Below are 17,784 nucleotides of genomic sequence, written 5' to 3' on the forward strand. Positions count from 1 at the left end.
ATATAAGAGCTATAGAAATGAAATTGTTGTTCCCCTAGGTCCGTGTATACCACGTGCATGTCGAGTTTTGCTTTAAAAATAAAAAGCTAGTCTCCAAATTTGAAATATAGATTTATATTTATACATATTTATTTATTTATACATATAAATGTACTCACATAGAATTTCGAGCTTTGTCCAAATTCAGTGTAACCAGTATACCAGTTAATGGGCATTCAACTTATCTGATCCACTTTTGATGTTTTTGTCTTCAAAACACATAAAACTCTTCAATTTTTCATTATGGAAGGTGGAAGATCTGATATTTCCAATTATAGAGGAATTGCGAAATTATCTGCTATTCCGAAGTTATTTGAAAAAATTATAACATCGGTCTTGCAACATTTTTGGAAATTGATTATTCAACCATCTCAATATGGTTTTGCTCAAAATCGACCAGCGTCCTCTAATTTACTAGAATTTTCTTCTCTTGTCAATGACCGTTTTTCCAAAAAAAAAAAAAAAAAAAAAAAAAAAAAAAAACAATCTGAGGTTATATATACTGACTTCAGTAATGCATTTAACACAGTACATCATCAGATACTTATTCTAAAGCTGGAACGCTTAGAATCTGCACCTAGACTTGTGTCCGGGATTTCATCCTATTTAAAGGGTCTTGCTGAGAACAGCTATTTCTAAACTTTGTTTCGTCTGGTGTACCTCAGGGTAGCCATTTGGGTCCATTACTCTTCCTTTCTTTCCCTTTTTATAAATGTCCGTCCTAGGTGTATCTTTTATCCTACTATATTTATGTATGCGGATGATGTAAAACTTTGCCTTCCATACTCCAGTGCAAATGGGCATCTTCACCTTCAAGATGACCTTAATGCATTTAAACTTTGGTTTGTGGCAAACCAGTTGGACCTAAATTTCTCAAAGTGAATGATAATGACCTTCAGTCGTACTGTTCCTCTAATTGTTGACTATAAAATTAGTAATATTTCCTTACGATGCATCTTTACAGTCAAAGATCTTGGTGATATCTTTGTCTGTAAACTACATTTTAATCTTCATATTACTACCATCATTAATGAAGCCAAAAGTGTGCTTGGCTTTATTGAACGTTGGTCTAAGGAATTTAAATATCCTTTTATTACCAAGCATTTATTTATTTCGCTTGTGCGTCCTATCTTAGAGCATTGCTCAGTTGTATGGTCTCCGCAGCATAAACTGTATCAGGATTGTATCGAATCGGTCCAAAAAGAGTTTCTTCTCTTTGCCTTAAGGGATTTTAGCTGGGACAGTAATTTACGATTACCGTGCTACAATAGTAGCCTTCAGCTAATTGATCTTCCATCGTTAATCAATCGCAGAACAATTTTAGGAATTGATTTTCTGTAAAAATTGATTAGCGGTGATATTGTCATGTCGATCAATTTTCTTGAAAAAAAAAAAAAAAAAAACGATTTACAGCAGGTTGCCAAAAAAAGAGGCCTATGTACCAACGTGGTGAAGAATCGGTAATGCTCTGTCAATAGCCTCTCCAATTTGATATTAATTAATGAAGAAGGATAATTATTTACGTGTCCTGAATGACCACTCATCGAATTCCGGTCAACGGATCATTGGAAAATCGTGTATACTGCAGCAGGACAATGCTCCATGCCACAAGGTCCATATTATAACTGAATTTTCAGGGAATATTGAAGTCAATACATATGATTGGCCACCTTAGAGCTCTGATATCAATATTATAGAGAATGTGTAGGCTTACGCAAAGCTTAGACTTATCAAGAACGCCCAAGGAGACGGATTGCTGAGGTCTGAGGACTTTAGCAGGATTTTTCGATAGAAACATGACAAAATCGATCCCTAGACGCTTGCACATATTAAAGGAGGGTTTAATTCTTAATAATATTTTAGTTACTAAACCCATTGTTAAGTTTTTATCTCACTTTATTTAATAAATATTAATGCCAAAATACTTTTGTCCACCCAAATAATGATAATCCGCCATGCAAATAATTATAGAAAAATAATGAGTTATGTTATCACTGCAATATTTTGGTCACTTATGGCTTTTTATGTTAGATCTCTCTGAAAAATATAACGGGTACCGTTACCTCTCTCAGCACGCAGAAATAAGCGATTAAGGTTTTTGCAATGCGTTGTCAAAATAATCCATTGTATATATATTGCCCTGTCCGTCTGTCCGTCCGCCCGTCCGTATAAGTAAACCGATCTCAGAAGATATGCATACTCGTGTATACCATACGCAGTACAAGTTTATCATATTTTTTTCATAACTCATCCAATAACTTTTTTTCTCGAGAATAATCGAAAAATCGACTTTGTTTTTTCAGCCTAATTTAAACACTTTTAGACCTAGAGACTTCAGATTTACTGTGTATATACAGTTGATCGATATGAAGATTTTGAATTTATAGATTTTGGATTTTTGTAAAGTTTTTATGACCATATTGTCTTCCCAGACCTAAAATAATGTCTAATTAATATTCTGATTTCGTTGCAAATAGACTTACCACTTACCGCTTTCACAAGGTAAGCTTACGCAGCGTTCGAATTAATAGTGGTAAATTTTTTCTTATCTCGTAAATCTACAGTTTGAATAAATTACTGATATTGTTGTTGTTATTGGCAACAGAGCAAAACTTTTGTTTTCATCTTTAAGAGAACAAAATTATCTTTAAGACAACAAAAAAAATTTGTAAGCGTTATCTTTAGTAGCGTTATCTTGACAATATACACTAGTCGACATATGTATTTTGACGAAAACATGTTGTGACTATTAATGCTGGCATTGCTTAGTACCGTTAAATAAATGAGCGAAAACTGTGAGTAAAGCAAAGAGTCTATTAATAGCTCTATGCCAAATTTAAACCTGTTTACCTTTTCCGTCCTCTTTCTGCTTATAATAATGCATGCAAGCATTGAATTTGTGCGTGGCATAAATATTTTGACGAAAGCTTTTTTCAATTGTCAATTCACTTTTGAGCAATTGACAACCAAGTAATTCTTGTATTTAACTTTAATCGATATTATTATTAATAGCTTTAAAAGCTATTAGAATCCAAGGATATTTGTTAACGTTGATATAAAGAAATGAAAGTTATGTTTTGGGTCAAATAGGAGCAAGGACATGTCGCTCATCGAGTCTAATGCAAGCTTAAAACACAGGTCTTTAGTAAGGAATAAGTCCACAAGTCATGAAAGTTCTGGAGAACTGATTTATGGACAGGTAACAGTTTCATGGACTATAACTCATATCAAAAACATTTTTTTTTGCCAAAATGCTCAATGCTCGTAGAGAAAAGGGGTACATGTCATAACGCCCAGTGTCATAAGGCCCATGGGCGCTAAGACACACGTTTTTGCGACATAAAGCCCACGGGCGCAATAACACTTTTAAATGTGAAGTAGCGCCCACTACAAAAGCGAAATAGCGCCCGAGGGCGCTACTGTAAATCTAACTATAGCTTTGAATGTACAGATTCAAGGCCAGATTTGCCATCGCATTGAATCATTGCAACCTATTGAAGATGCCCAGGACAAATTCTTGCAAATATACTTCATGGGCAATATGGAAGAACAACTCAAGACTGCTTTAGAGCGCATGCCAAGTGATGACTATAAAGTTGTAATCAGAGCATATAAATGAACAGTTGGAACACATGAACGCGCATTTAATGCTCCAACAATCGATGAAGTGGCAATCCTGATTGTTGGTGATATTGTGCTTACACGACGCCATACTGGGCAACTACAAAGAATATATGAATCGCACCGTTCATATGGCTCGTTACAATACACGCTGATGTTTTGGCAAGGAGACGATGGATATCACTTTAATATTAAAATGATTAATCCATTGAATGGTAAGATCAATATCATTGTTTTCATTTTAACTTGATATAAGTTAAGACTTTCGACAATCTAAGGAGGCTGGAGAGTCCGGTCAGACATTCAAGGGGAGAGCCTAGCCAGTTGAACAGATTTAGTTCAGTTTATATTCGGACTAGAGAGAGTTTAGACCTATTGTTCCAAATTATATAAAATATATTATTTCATTGAACACAAAGTTGTTATATATTCACAAGAACCCAACACAGCGTCCCCAATCACTAGTACTCTAGTCTGGGAGCGCTTAACTTATATACACTCCCCGAAATTCAATTGAAGGCACCATGTTTTTCTAGATTTTCTATTTCTTTTTGTTATATGTTACTCACAAAATTTTTTTAATATATTTTGTAAACTAGAAACTTATAAAAAACGAAAATTTTCAAAAATAAAGCGCGAAATTCAATTAAAGGCACTTTGATTTTTCATATCACAAAATCGAAAACAAACTTAATTAAAACCCGTAAATATTAATTAATAATGTGTCCAACCCCCAGATTTGTGAATAACTTCAAAAATCCGATCTGGCATCGAATCAATAGTTTTTTAAAACTCGGCTGCTGGTATTTGAGCCCATTTCTGAGAAACCGCTTTTCTAAGGTCTTCCACCGATTGAAATTTTCTTCCTCCAGTATAAACCCGTCTGACAAAGTTTCCCCACGTGTTTTCTATAGAATTTAAATTCGGAGATCGAGCAGGCCATGGCATTATGGTGATATGCATCTCCTGAAACCAGGCTCGACTAGACCTTAAAACATGTATGTCTGCATTATCCTGTTGGAAAATGTCATGCCAGTAATAATTAAAACCATCAGGGCCATCTAAATTAAATTTGTTCTCATCTGAGAAAACCACTTTTTTCCAGTTTTCCGACCAGGACATGTGTTGCTTCCCAAAATGTAGCCTGGCCGCTTTGTGGCCGTTAGATAAAGCCGGCTTTGACTTAATTTTCAACCATTTTAGCCGGTTGCTAGTTGCCAAAACTTGCTGAACACTGCGTTTTGTTATAGGAAGGTCTAATTCCTTAAGAATCTTGGCAGCAGTAGCATTTTTTTTTTTTGAGTCCTGCGCGTATAATAGCGGATGTTCCACGTGGTGACACCTTTTTATTATTGCAATTTTTCCAATTTTTGTTGTAATTTTCTTTCAAATTCACAACATTATTTACAGCAGTTGGCGAGCGATTCAATTTGGATGCAATCCTTCGGTTTGACCAACCCACATCCTTGTATGCAAGGATTTTATCGATTTCTTCACTTGTCAGAGTCACTCCTCCTCCCATTTCAATATAATTTGATAAACACCGACTAAAACTCAACTAAACGTTTACAAATAGTATGTTTAATCAATTTTATAATAAATAACAGAGCTTAAATTCCTCACTGACCTCTTTCCAAGACACAAGACGAAGTGACTTTAATTGAATTTCGTGAAAAACAGCACCAAAAATGAGGAATGTGCATGAAATTTACTCATTGTAACTGCAAATCTAACTGTAAATTTTTTGTGCATGCTAAAAATAGAATACGAAGATCTAGACAAAGTATAGTAGAAAAGAACAAGAACCGTTATACAATTTTACTTTTTCCAGTTTTATCTGCAGAAATGCAGTTGCCTTCAATTGAATTTCGGGGAGTGTATACATTTTATTCTATCAATATTAATATTGTTTTGTATTATTGTATTACGATCATCAAAACCTAAATAAGTTCAGCTAAAAGGTAACACGACATTCTTTGACTGTTAGGCGGTACGAAGTTCGCCGGGTCACCTAGTTAAATATAAAAGACTACTTCTGGAGTCTATTGGAACGCAAAATAACAATTTGGTTAAAGAAAACTAAAGAAGAGGCAATTTCTGAGGACACTTTCCATTGATAAGGGATATGTCCAGTTCAAAATTTTGTTCTTAGTATTACATTCTTGTCAAAGTACTTATGCCATGCCATAAATTTAAATTTAATAAATATCTTTTTAAGTTTCTATGCAAAAATATAAGTGGCATATTCTTATGTTTCTGTTATATATAAATAACAAATGAAAAATAAATAAAAAATTCTGAAGGAAGCCGTTAAATAGTTATGCACAAAGTACGCGAAAAATTTTTCGTCAAAATAATTATGCTAACGACTAGTGTAATGTGTGAAACATTGAGCACTGCACATAAAAAAAAAAAAAAAAAAAAAAACATGCTGTTCGAATTATTAATGGTTGGGACTCGTATATCTGACTAAGATGGTTGCAATGCTATGTTGCGTATATCTCGGCTGATGCTGTGCTAGGCAATGCTCTAATTCTTTTCAAAAACCGAGCTGAAGCATTTGTCTCATGTTGTGTACTTTTAAAATCAAGATCTTAACCGCTTCAAAAATCAACTTCAAATTTATAAAAACGAATCGCAGGCAGCAGTTAGATTGGCAATACCAGATTCTTCGAATTTCAGATTATTCTATGAGCATCACTGCAATTATTACTGAAGATCATTCTGTTATCTCAGTAGTACTGCACGTTGATATTCTTACTGGAGCTGGTCTGCTTTCTTCAAGTGTTTTTACGATGAATAAATTCAGTGTCGGCTGGGGTGGATAATAATCCTAAAAATTTTGTCATTTAGCACAACACAAAAGACTTCACGTGACGTTAATCCCAGCACTAGGCTTGATTTGTTAGTGCATTACTTTTGGAAAGTGACCCTTAGAAACATCCCAGCAAGCATTTGGAAGACTGTTTTAACAGAAATCGTCTTGATGAGTCTTTTTTGAGTTCCCTTGACGATTAAAAAACGATCTAATCTCCTGGGCGATCGAAAGAAGGCTCATAAATGACCCTTCCATATGCTCAAAGTATGATTGCTTTGAAATACAAAAACGAAATGCAAAGAAATCGCCAAATGAGCATGCAGGTGATTAAAATATGATCATTGCTTGGTTTTGCTTTGTTTCTATGCACTCATATTCTGCTTGCTTGGCTGATCCAAATGCGATTCTTATCTGAGCTTAGATCTAAGTTAAACTTCACTTTTTCTTAAGCACATGCCGAAATGTGCAAATTTTCTCATTCGATCGTGAAAGTGCAAGTGAAGTGCAAGTGCGAAGTGCAAACAAATCAATTATTATATCAATTATATCAAATAAAAAGGTGATTATGTCAGTCGAACAATTGCGTCGCGTGGCCAAAAGAGAGGCTTATAAACTATTATTTTTATTAATTAATATTTTCCCTTATAAATGCATATATAAATGCGCGTACAAAGATTTGAATACGGAGCTACAAAAGCATTTTGTCCATGCCAATGACAGGCTGGCAAAGCGTAGGCGTTTAAATTAATATAAAACATACATTGAATCTCTATTACTGTTTTTGTTGTTAGTTTTTGTTTTGAATTTCTATGTTTTGTTTTGTATCTATTTACTTTCTTTAGTTGTTATTTTTTAAGATATTATATATATATTAAATGAAAATTAGATTAATAAAAAAATTATTTTCGTTGCAAATTATTGAAAATTTCATTCAAATATGAGTCAGAAATGATTAAATTAAGACTCTTTTTTGATTAAAAGATGACTCGTGGAAGACACTTTTATTATTAAAAGATGACTCGTAGAAGACACTTTTATGATTTAAAAATTTGCACATTTCGGCATGTGCTTAAGAAAAAGTGAAGTTTAACTTAGATCTAAGCTCAGATAAGAATCGCTTTTGGATCAGCCAAGCAAGCAGAATATGAGTGCATAGAAACAAAGCAAAACCAAGCAATGATCATATTTTAATCACCTGCATGCTCATTTGGCGATTGCTTTGCATTTCGTTTTTGTATTTCAAAGCAATCATACTTTGAGCATATGGAAGGGTCATTTATGAGCCTTCTTTCGATCGCCCAGGAGATTAGATCGTTTTTTAATCGTCAAGGGGACTCAGAAAAAACTCATCAAGACGATTTCTGTTAAAACAGTCTTCCAAATGCTTGTTGGGTTTGTACGATCCAAAAAAAAATAAAAAATAAAATAAATAAATAAACAAGTAAGAAGCTCTAGTCGAGAGTGCTCGACTACGCGATCCCCTGAACCCTTCGAGCAACTGATATTTCAATAATTATTCGCATATACACACATAGACGCACACACACAGTCATACATACGCACGCATAAACAAGCATTGGCTGCAGTGGTGGCTTACTATGGGAACTTAATTGTTTAATAACAATTCATGTGGATGTACTTTTTTCATTAAATTCTCAGATTATGATTATAAGATATATGTATATGCATGCATTTGTCAAAGTATTTGAAATACGCTATTTACAAATTTGTTGGTGAGGGAGTCGATATAGCAGAAGGAATCGTGGCAGATCCCACATAGTATGTATCTTCTTGATCAGGGCGACGAGCTGAGACGATTTAGCCCGTCCGTCCGTTTGTCCGTCCGTATGTATGAACGCGTCGATCTCAGAAGATATAAGAGCTAGAGACATGAAATTTTTACCTATATATATATATATATTTTTCCTAAGTCCGTGTATATCACGCGCATATCGAATTATTCTCCCAAAATCGATAACGGATATTTTGTTATTGATTAAAAACCGTATCGAAAACTAGTTATTTAATTATATCTCGTATATACGTTTAGACATACATCCTCGAAACTTTAAATGTATACTTATATGTATGTATTTTATATAATTTCGAGTTTCGTTGTAATTTAACCCCCACCCCTATATCCACCCCCTCACCATCATACTTTTAAAAGGCGAATTTCACATACTAGAGACCTGTGCTTTGGCACATGTTCATGAGATCATGATCTACAAGTTTCATGGAGATAGTCCATCGACAAGAAAAGTTATTAAATATTTAAGTTCCCATAGTAAGCCCACACTGCAATCCATGCGTGTTTATGCAGAAATACGCGAATATTTATTGAAATATCAATACTTAGATGGGTTCAGAGGATCTCGTAGTCGAGCAGTCTCGACTAGAGCTCTCTTGTTGTTTAATAACTTTTCTTGTGGATGTACTTTTTTCATAAAACAAAATCAATCAAGAATATATATACCTTATGGGGTATGCCAAGCCCCTTCTGCCTGTTACATATTTCTAACAAAACCATCTTATTGCAAATGGGTTCAGGGTTTAAAAAGACTATAGGTCAAATGTACTTTTATCAGAGCCTGTCTTCATATTTTCACGAACTTAATAATTTTAAAGATATGCATGTAGATGTGTAGAAGTAGGATATATAGTATATATTAAAAATTGATAAATGTATGTTTTATATTTTGTCCATACTGCTTTCTTTTTTCAAAAAATAATTTTAATGTTATCAATATAAATATTTGTCACTCCGTCTTTGATCAGTGAGCAACCGACTATAGCGGCTCTTCTACCAATTCGCTAGCGCTCAGACGTTTTGATTTGGGTTATTCCATTCCGGTTAAACTCCATGTAGCAAAGACTTTTCGTGTATGTGTTGGCAGTATGAGAGGACTACGATCATTAAACATAACGTACCTGATCCATGTGTTTGTGGATGTAAAAATCTGTTACTTTTGTTCAAGTAGGAGGAAAACAGTTTTTGTTCATTGATATTTTTGCTCATAGTGTTTTTGTGGTCGCTACTTTCACATTATTATATTCTTCTTCTTCTATTGGTAGATATGTTTCCTGTCATGTAGAGGCATCCCCACCGGGTTAAGATCACACTTTTTGAATGCTATTGCATCCAAAGTAGAGGTGCCAAACTATCGATGGTGGGCCCCGTCGATTGGGGACGATAGTAGTTTCGAAACCATCGATAGCTGTCGATAGTACCATCGATTGTGGTCGATAGTCGCAATAAAAAACTGCGATTCTTAGCCTTCAAAATTTGAGCACTTCAATTTTGTGAAATTCCATTTTAAGATAAAAGCTGAATGGACTTAAAAGCTAAAACCTAAAAACTATTAAGTTATGGTTTTTATTGTAGGGATCGATTTTTGTTGTCTGCAAATAAGTGTCTTTCACACACACAATAAAAAAGACAGAAATTGTTTTTGTCGCGTATGGTTTACCTCGCTCGCGCTCTGAGCGAGACAGTTATTTCAGTTTTCGTTTCACTCAAGTCAAGCACTGATCGTTTGCTTGAGTTAAATGAATTGAAATAATAAATAAGAGGTTAAAGTTTTTGCAATGCGTTGTCATAATACTTTTGTCCTCTATTGTATGTATGTATTTAATACACACGAAGATCATTTCTGTTGAGTTTTTTGCTGAGAGTCTATGTGTAAGCGAAAATCGTATTACTCTTTACGCGACACTCATTTGAGATCGTCACACCAATGAGTCAATCCGAAGCACTTGACCAAAACCGATTCAAAACAAAACAAAGAGAGAGAGGGATTTTGTCTGCACAATCATACCGGTTATGATATGAAGCAGAGCATATTCGAAAAAACCGATCAACCATTATTTGCAAGCTATGATACAAAATTAAGAAAAATTATAATTATTAATCACGCACTTTTGACGATATTATCGTCCACTATCGAGACATTGAACCATCGATCGTTCAGTCGCTCGTTAGTGCCCGACCATCGATAGTGACGACAGTGCCATCGATAGTTTGGCACCTCTAATCGAAAGTAGCCTGATAACAGCCCGAAGATAGCACTTCGGAGGTGTCATCGGAGGTGCTCAAGAACTTTGTAGCGTTTGCATAATAGTTCCACACTGCATTGTAGTTAGCCTATTCAAGTGAGAAATGGCTAGAAATGAACAGTTGACCGTGTCCTTTGATGTATAATTTTCAATGGATCAGGCTAGTGTTGAAAATGTAATTGAATTTAGCATTAACATAAGCTGACATGTAATCCGGTAACCCCATACAAAAAGTGTAACTGACATTTCACACAGTTTATACTGTACTCTATATTAAACCTTTAACCGAACCACAGCGTCTTTACTCCCTCGCTAGCATTTCATTGCCAATATTAACCCAGCACATCCAACATTGGTTATGGGCTCAGGGTAACCGCTATTCAGTTTATTTGTTGCTGAGTGATCAACAGTTAATATCGTGCGCGAATTAACCAAGAGTTGCATGCAAAAAACATGTCGTACCAAATTGAAAAGCTTGAAACTAACTACGGCGTGTAGCATATGGCCATGGAAAGTATATTAGAGATGGCCGACTTATGGAAAGTTGCCTGTCAAAAATATGAAGAACACGATGATGCAGCAGCCGCAAAATTGTACAAGGATTGACAAGGCAAGAGCTTATATAACTTTAAACATGAAGCCCTTTCAGCTAATGCTTATTAAAAATTGCACAAAAGCCGAAGAAATTTGGAAACAACTCAAGAAGTTGCACTTGCCAGTTTACCGATTCAGAAAAAGCAAGCGTATCAGAAGTTGATTCATTAAGCATGCAACAATTCATTTGTTGGAATAATTGAATATAATTCTAAACGACGAGTTAAAGATAATTATGCTATTTTACCTAATGCATGGGAAAGCTTTATTATAAGCAATAGCTACGCGCGATGAGCTGCCGAAATATGATTCTGTAAAAATCAAATTAATAAAATAAGGCACCCGAAAGTCAGAGTAAGTCTATACCCACACACAAGAAAAACCGAAAGAACAGCATTGACAGTTTAACGGAAAGCGACTGTCAGTCAAAGAAAGCGAACGAAAAAAGGTACGACAGAAAGAGACAGAGCAAACAAACAGCAGGTTAATGTACTGCTTTGCTGGAGAGCAGAAAATAAACGTATGTTGCGTAAACAGCGAAGCAAAATCTCATGTGTTGCGATCGCAATATGTTTATAAACTACGCTGAAAAGAAACGCCGATAATGGTGGCTGCAATAGGAATTGGAAACATGAAAATAAAAGTAGCGGACTGCATAATAAATTTACAGAATGTTTTACATGTACCCGAACTCCATATGCATTTTTTCTCAGTGAACGCAGCAGTTAAGTTTGAAAACTCCACAACATTTAAAGGCAAAATCTTGGTTATTAAAAACGAACGAACGAATTGTTAATAAAAGCAAATAAAGAAATAATCTGTATGTGTTCACTCAAAGCACACAAAGCAGCTCAGTGCATTCAACAAGCTCAGTTTCGCCCCCAATGCAATGGCATAATAGACTTGGATATTAAATTTTAAAGATTTACAACAGCTGAACGATTAGCAGCTAGTGCATGGTATTAATGTTGATAACATGCAAGTGCAAATAAATTGTGTTACTTGTAACCAGTTTAAATTGAGTGCATTGCGGTTTAATCAAAAAATTATCGAAGTACAGAGCATATGCTAGAATTAGTGCACACACATGTATGTGGACCGATGAATATCAGATCAATCGGTGGCAATATTTTGTAACATTTATTGACGCTTACTCGCCCAAAATATTTGTCTTTAAATTGAACGCGAAAAACCAAGTTTTTGAAAAATGCAAGATGTTTAAAAGGATTGCGGAATGCCAAACAGGCTTTAGGCAGCGATAATGACAACAAGGAGTTTACAGATTTTTTTAAGGTGAATACACCTTAGCAAAACAGCGTTGCACAGCGTTCCAACCGGACCATAGTATAAATGGCAAACAGTCTACTTACACATGAAAAGCTTGGTGTGTTTTGTGGGCAGAGGCTGTTACAACTGCTGTGTATTTGCGTAACAGATGTCCCACAAAGGCGTTGAATGCAGGCACGCCCTTCGAAATGTGCAATAATCGGAAGTCTTCTGTAAAGTGTTCGGATGACGTGGGTTTGCCCTGGACTAAGACTAAGAGAATTCTGGGCAAAAATAAAGGAGTATAAATATGTACTCAAACACCGCAAAGTCTGTACGATACGGAGAAGCGGATAGTTATTGAAAGGAATAAAACACTTCCATTGGATTCGGCAAATACAAAACCGATGTATACAAACGCTAAACCGGTAGAAGAAACATTTAGCTATATTGCCGTCTACGTCCACGACTTAATCATCGCGTGTCCAAACAAAGAAGACAGCAATGATTAAGAAGCTTGCATCGAAGTTCACGATGCACGATGGAGGCCCCATAGGCAATTTCCTACGGAAATTGAGAAGGACGGTGAACTAAGTTCAATTTCGCAATGCAAGAAATCACCCATCCATAGATTGTTAGAAACATACGGCATTATCTAATGTCGGCAAGTCAGCACACCACTTAATCCTTTTCAAGTTGAATGCAGCAACGATAAATGCAAAAGGTAAATTAAACCCAATATCAGTGGCTACGCGTTCTTCCTAGCTGGCAGTGTATTCTCCTGAACGTCAAAAAAGTAGAGTGTCGTTTCGTTAGGCAGCACAGACGCAGCATACACTGCGTTAAAGATGGCTGCAAAGAAAACACTTGGAAAGATTTTTGAATGAGATCGGTTGGTCAACAGATGTAAAGCCAATAATGATTCGCGGTGACAATATCAGCTCGTACCACATTGCGCAAAATCCAGTGCATCACAAACACATTGCTTGTGAAAATATAGAATCTAAAGAAATAGAGCTTACATATGTAAATACAAACTGTAACGTAGCTAATATTCTGACCAAATGTATACACAAGTCCAAGCATAACTTTTTTGTTGATTGGAGTGTTCGTACGAAAATTTTGTTCGCCGTTTCTGTTTGCATAAAAATACAAATGTTTCTATCTTACGGGTGTTCGTGCGAACATGTTCGACAATGGATTCGAGTGTTCGCACGAACATCATTTCTAGAAATATTTCGTACAGTCAACATGAACCGAAAATTTCTTGATTGTTTTCAAAATGAGCCGGCTTTGTGGCAAAATAAAAGCGAAAACTATCAAAATAAAAAGTTGCGCAACAAATCATGGGACAAATTATAATTAAAATATAAAGTTGTCGAAGAAAACGCCACATTAAAAAATTGTCTGCACGCTGCATACAGGCGGGAACTGGAAAAAAAAGAGGCGCAAAGTCAGTCGGTCTTTTGTTTTAAATAAACATTCATTGCCATTAAGCACGATTTTGTTTTCTTCCGCTGGCATGTTCACAGTCCGAAATTTGTTTTAAAATGATGTTCGCAAACATGTTCGTGAAAATGATCGCATAGTTAGTAGGCAAACTCGGCGAACATGTTTGTGTAACAAATTCGTCTGTGGACTGACATTTCACACAGTTTATACTTTACTCTCTATTAAACCTTTAATCGAACCAAATTATTTATTCGAAATTCTTATGTCAAGAAACAGAATGATTATCACACATCTGGAGGACTTACTTCTTACAGTTACATTAGCTAAAGCAATTTTAATCAGCTCACTTATTTTGGATAGCATTGATATAAAAGAATTGGCAAAAGAGCACACCACAAATATAAATATAGCAGATATCTTGAGAGTATCTAATATTAAGGCTTTCCAAAATACCGAAATGTTGTATTTCCTCATCAAATACCTTAAACCTGTATTAGTTTGTAAGAAAATCATTATTTACCCTGTACAACATAATAATATAATACAAGACTTTGGGGATAACAGCATACTAGCCGGTTGCTCATCGCCGTTCATCGAAGCGACACTGCTGTGAGCACTACGTTCTGCAAGAGACTTCAAGGGACAACCTGTGCGCAGCAACTAATATCTGGTCGACTCGGTCATCTGTCACCAACAACATTAATCGAGAAGGACGTCATAGTCATCAACGACGCCACCATGGAAGTTGAGGACAAGGGTAATAGCCAAACTATCAACGGTACATATTTGGCGGTCTTTGACAACCGTGTACTTCTAAATGGTACAGTTTATGTGAACGGCCGTGGCATCGTAAGAAAGAAGCCTGCGGTATCCATTGCTGCACAATTTGTTGTGACCGGCCACCACCAACAGCTGAGCCTTCCCTTCCTCCACAACCAGAGTCTGAAAAACTGCAACACATGGGCGGCTTGCAATCAGCGCTGATAATAAGACCTTGGACTAGCAGCGTCTTTTTAAGCTTAAATGTTTTGTCATTTTTTCGCTGTAATTTTTATATTTATTTATTTATTTTTTTCAGTCGTAATAGCCGGTGAATGACTGGAAAATATGAACGACAACGGCGGGATAAGCGGATTGTCATATAAGTTTGTATGGGGACCAACCAAGACATCGAATTTTCGGCAACATAACCGGTTGAACGCTTTAAGCGGAGTCGTTATTACCGGATTTCACTGACCCGCCCATTGGCGTGACAAACCGGAGAATAGACTTGCGAGGTCCCGGAAATCATGTTAGTTGAAGAGCTAGGAAGCTGAAATTTGAATGGATTCTCGCGTTGACCACCATCAAAAAGATATATCGGATGTACCTACACCTAATTGGGGCGTGGATGGAAAACGTTGCGATTACGTCTAATTTTGCTATATTTTTAGCTCTATTAGTGCTAGGGACTCCAAATTTTGAATATGTACTGGGGTTGAGCTTAAAATTGTGGTTCATTGGGGCGTGGTAAATCGGGAAAACTGTATTTTCTACGGACTTACAGCTAGAAGCTCAAAATTTACCGACTGTTAGCACCCACTATTGATTTGCACAAATATACTAAATATATATACAAAATGGGGGGACGTGACAGATGGACCGTATCATGCAGTCGATAACGCCGGACTGCAACGTTAATACTTATATAGTTTTGAAGGCAACATACAAATTGATTAACTTTGTATATTTCATGTACACATGACTGGTAATTTATGCACATTTTCGAATATTTAAGGAAACAAGCCTAAACATGAAGAATAAGTCGGCAGTTTTAAGAACATATTGTATTTTAAGATTTAATCATTGACGAGAAATAATACCAGTACCTGCGAATATATTTATAAAATAAACCATAAAATCTCCATACAATGTTTTTCTCTTGCTCTAATTTATGTAGTTTCTGTAGATATCTAATAAACGACTCACAAATTTTGGGAGTATAGAACTTATTATAGTCTTATTCAACTGAAATATACATAACAAGTAAGAAGGCTCCAGTCGAGACGGCTCGACTAGGAGATACCCTGAACCCTCTAAGCTGATATTCTAATCATTCTGCACTTCTTTTATGCACACATGCACATGCATTCACACGCACGCATAAGCCTACGCTCTGCTAACTGCGCAGTAAGCAGCGACTGCGCTTGGGCTGCGCTGCAGTGTGGGCAATATTATGAGAATTAATTTGTTGAATAATTTCTTTTGTAGACATAGGATCTTAATGAAACTTTCAGAACGTATTCATATGGTGAATATGTGTGTACATTTCAAAGCACATTAAATGCTAGTACTTTTTTACAAATTGGGGGCAAAGGGGGCGTGGTATCCAAAATCTGTAAACTACAAAAACTTTGTATCCATTAACTTTATATACAACGCAAATTTGAAGACTCCAGGTCTAAAAGTGTTCAAATTAGGCCAAAAAAACAAAATCAATTTTTCGGATGATTTATCGAAAAAATAAAGCAAACTCGTACTGCGTATGGTACACACGAGTATGCATGCCAAATTTCAGCTCTCTAGCTCTTATAACTTCTGAGATCGACGCACTAATACGGACGGACGGACAGACGGATAGGGCTATATCGACTCAGCTCGTCGCGCTGATCAAGAATATATATACTTTGTGGGGTCTGCCACGCCTCCTTCTGTCCGTTACATACTTTTTCACAAAACCATTATACCCTAATTTCCCATTTTAAATGGGTTCAGGGTATAAAAATTAGTTCACTGTATTACCAAAAGTATAATAAGTATTGCCTATCCCTGCGTCATTAAACTTACAAGCTTAAAACTTATTTAGCCTTTTAAAAGCCTTTAGCTTATACTCAAAATAACGTACATATATGGACATACATGAATAACTATTCAATATGTTCATTATGTTCACGGTTTCAGAGCCCATTAAAAATGGGAATTAAGATACAATGGTTTTGTGAAATGTATATATCAGGCAGAAGGAAACATCTACAATGTATCAATAATGTTTTCGTACAGAAGCAACTATTTCTTTGGGAACGAATAACACATATATATAGCAAGAAACTAAGCAAAGATTAAATACACTTTTATTATCTTATTTATTATCCTTAATTTAAAACAAGTATGAACGTTGCAGTCGAGCGATACCGATTGCAGAAGACTCATTCACAGCCCAAACGCTGTCAACCAGAGTATATAGTGCAATTTTCAAGTCTAGTGCGCAACAAAAAACAGGGCATGATCCCATTAAAATTGGAAAATCATCGATAGCTATTGCTATAATCATTGCATCATTGCATTCAAATTACATACATATATATATATATACATATATATTTATATTCATATATTGGATACCGGCTTCAAGCTAACAGCAGATCAGCGTGATTTTCCTAGGCATGATTTTTCTATGCGTACAGACAGAAGCGCGCTTTTTCTCACATTCTTAGAATTTCGATTGATTTCTGGACTTTCTAGCCGTTACTGTAGTTTTGTCTGATGACGCTCTCTTATTAAGCTATTCTATTTTAGCAACTGCCTGGTCAAGCAAAGCAGTGGTGCGGGTGCTAAAGGCGACGCAAGTAATGTTAGAGTAGGAGGCTCGAACCTCTTCGGTGTTATTTTTTTTCCATACATATTTCGTTATTTATAAAATAGATATTTTATTGGGAAGGTGCGAGCTTGAATGAATGGCACTTAATACTCTTCTTTTTCTTAGTCGAATAATTTTATAAGTTTAAATTTGTTTCTTCTTAAATAACCCTCAAATACATATACGCAAATACATACATATGTATATATGTAAGTCTGCACGCATAGCATCAAGCATTCCAGCCTTATACACGTGCTCATTTGTATGTGTGTATGTATGCACACATAAATGCGTACTCTAGCTTATTCTAAGAATCTCGCTG

The 17,784-nt window shown here is 35.7% G+C and overlaps 1 protein-coding gene and 1 long non-coding RNA gene across 7 annotated transcripts in view; one reads left to right on the forward strand and one right to left on the reverse strand.

Annotated features, from left to right (window-relative positions):
* LOC6586713 (mucin-5AC) overlaps window positions 1–17,784 on the reverse strand; it is a 71,839-nt gene that overhangs the window by 12,921 nt on the left and 41,134 nt on the right. The gene's annotated exons all lie outside the window — the stretch shown is intronic.
* Window positions 9,623–15,750, forward strand: LOC122757413. Its single transcript, XR_006357445.1, has 2 exons — window positions 9,623–14,603; window positions 14,925–15,750. It is a non-coding gene; the product is annotated as an uncharacterized LOC122757413 (long non-coding RNA).

The sequence above is a fragment of the Drosophila mojavensis genome, unplaced genomic scaffold (assembly GCF_018153725.1).
Source record: "Drosophila mojavensis isolate 15081-1352.22 unplaced genomic scaffold, ASM1815372v1 contig_72, whole genome shotgun sequence".
Lineage (NCBI taxonomy): Eukaryota > Metazoa > Arthropoda > Insecta > Diptera > Drosophilidae > Drosophila > Drosophila mojavensis.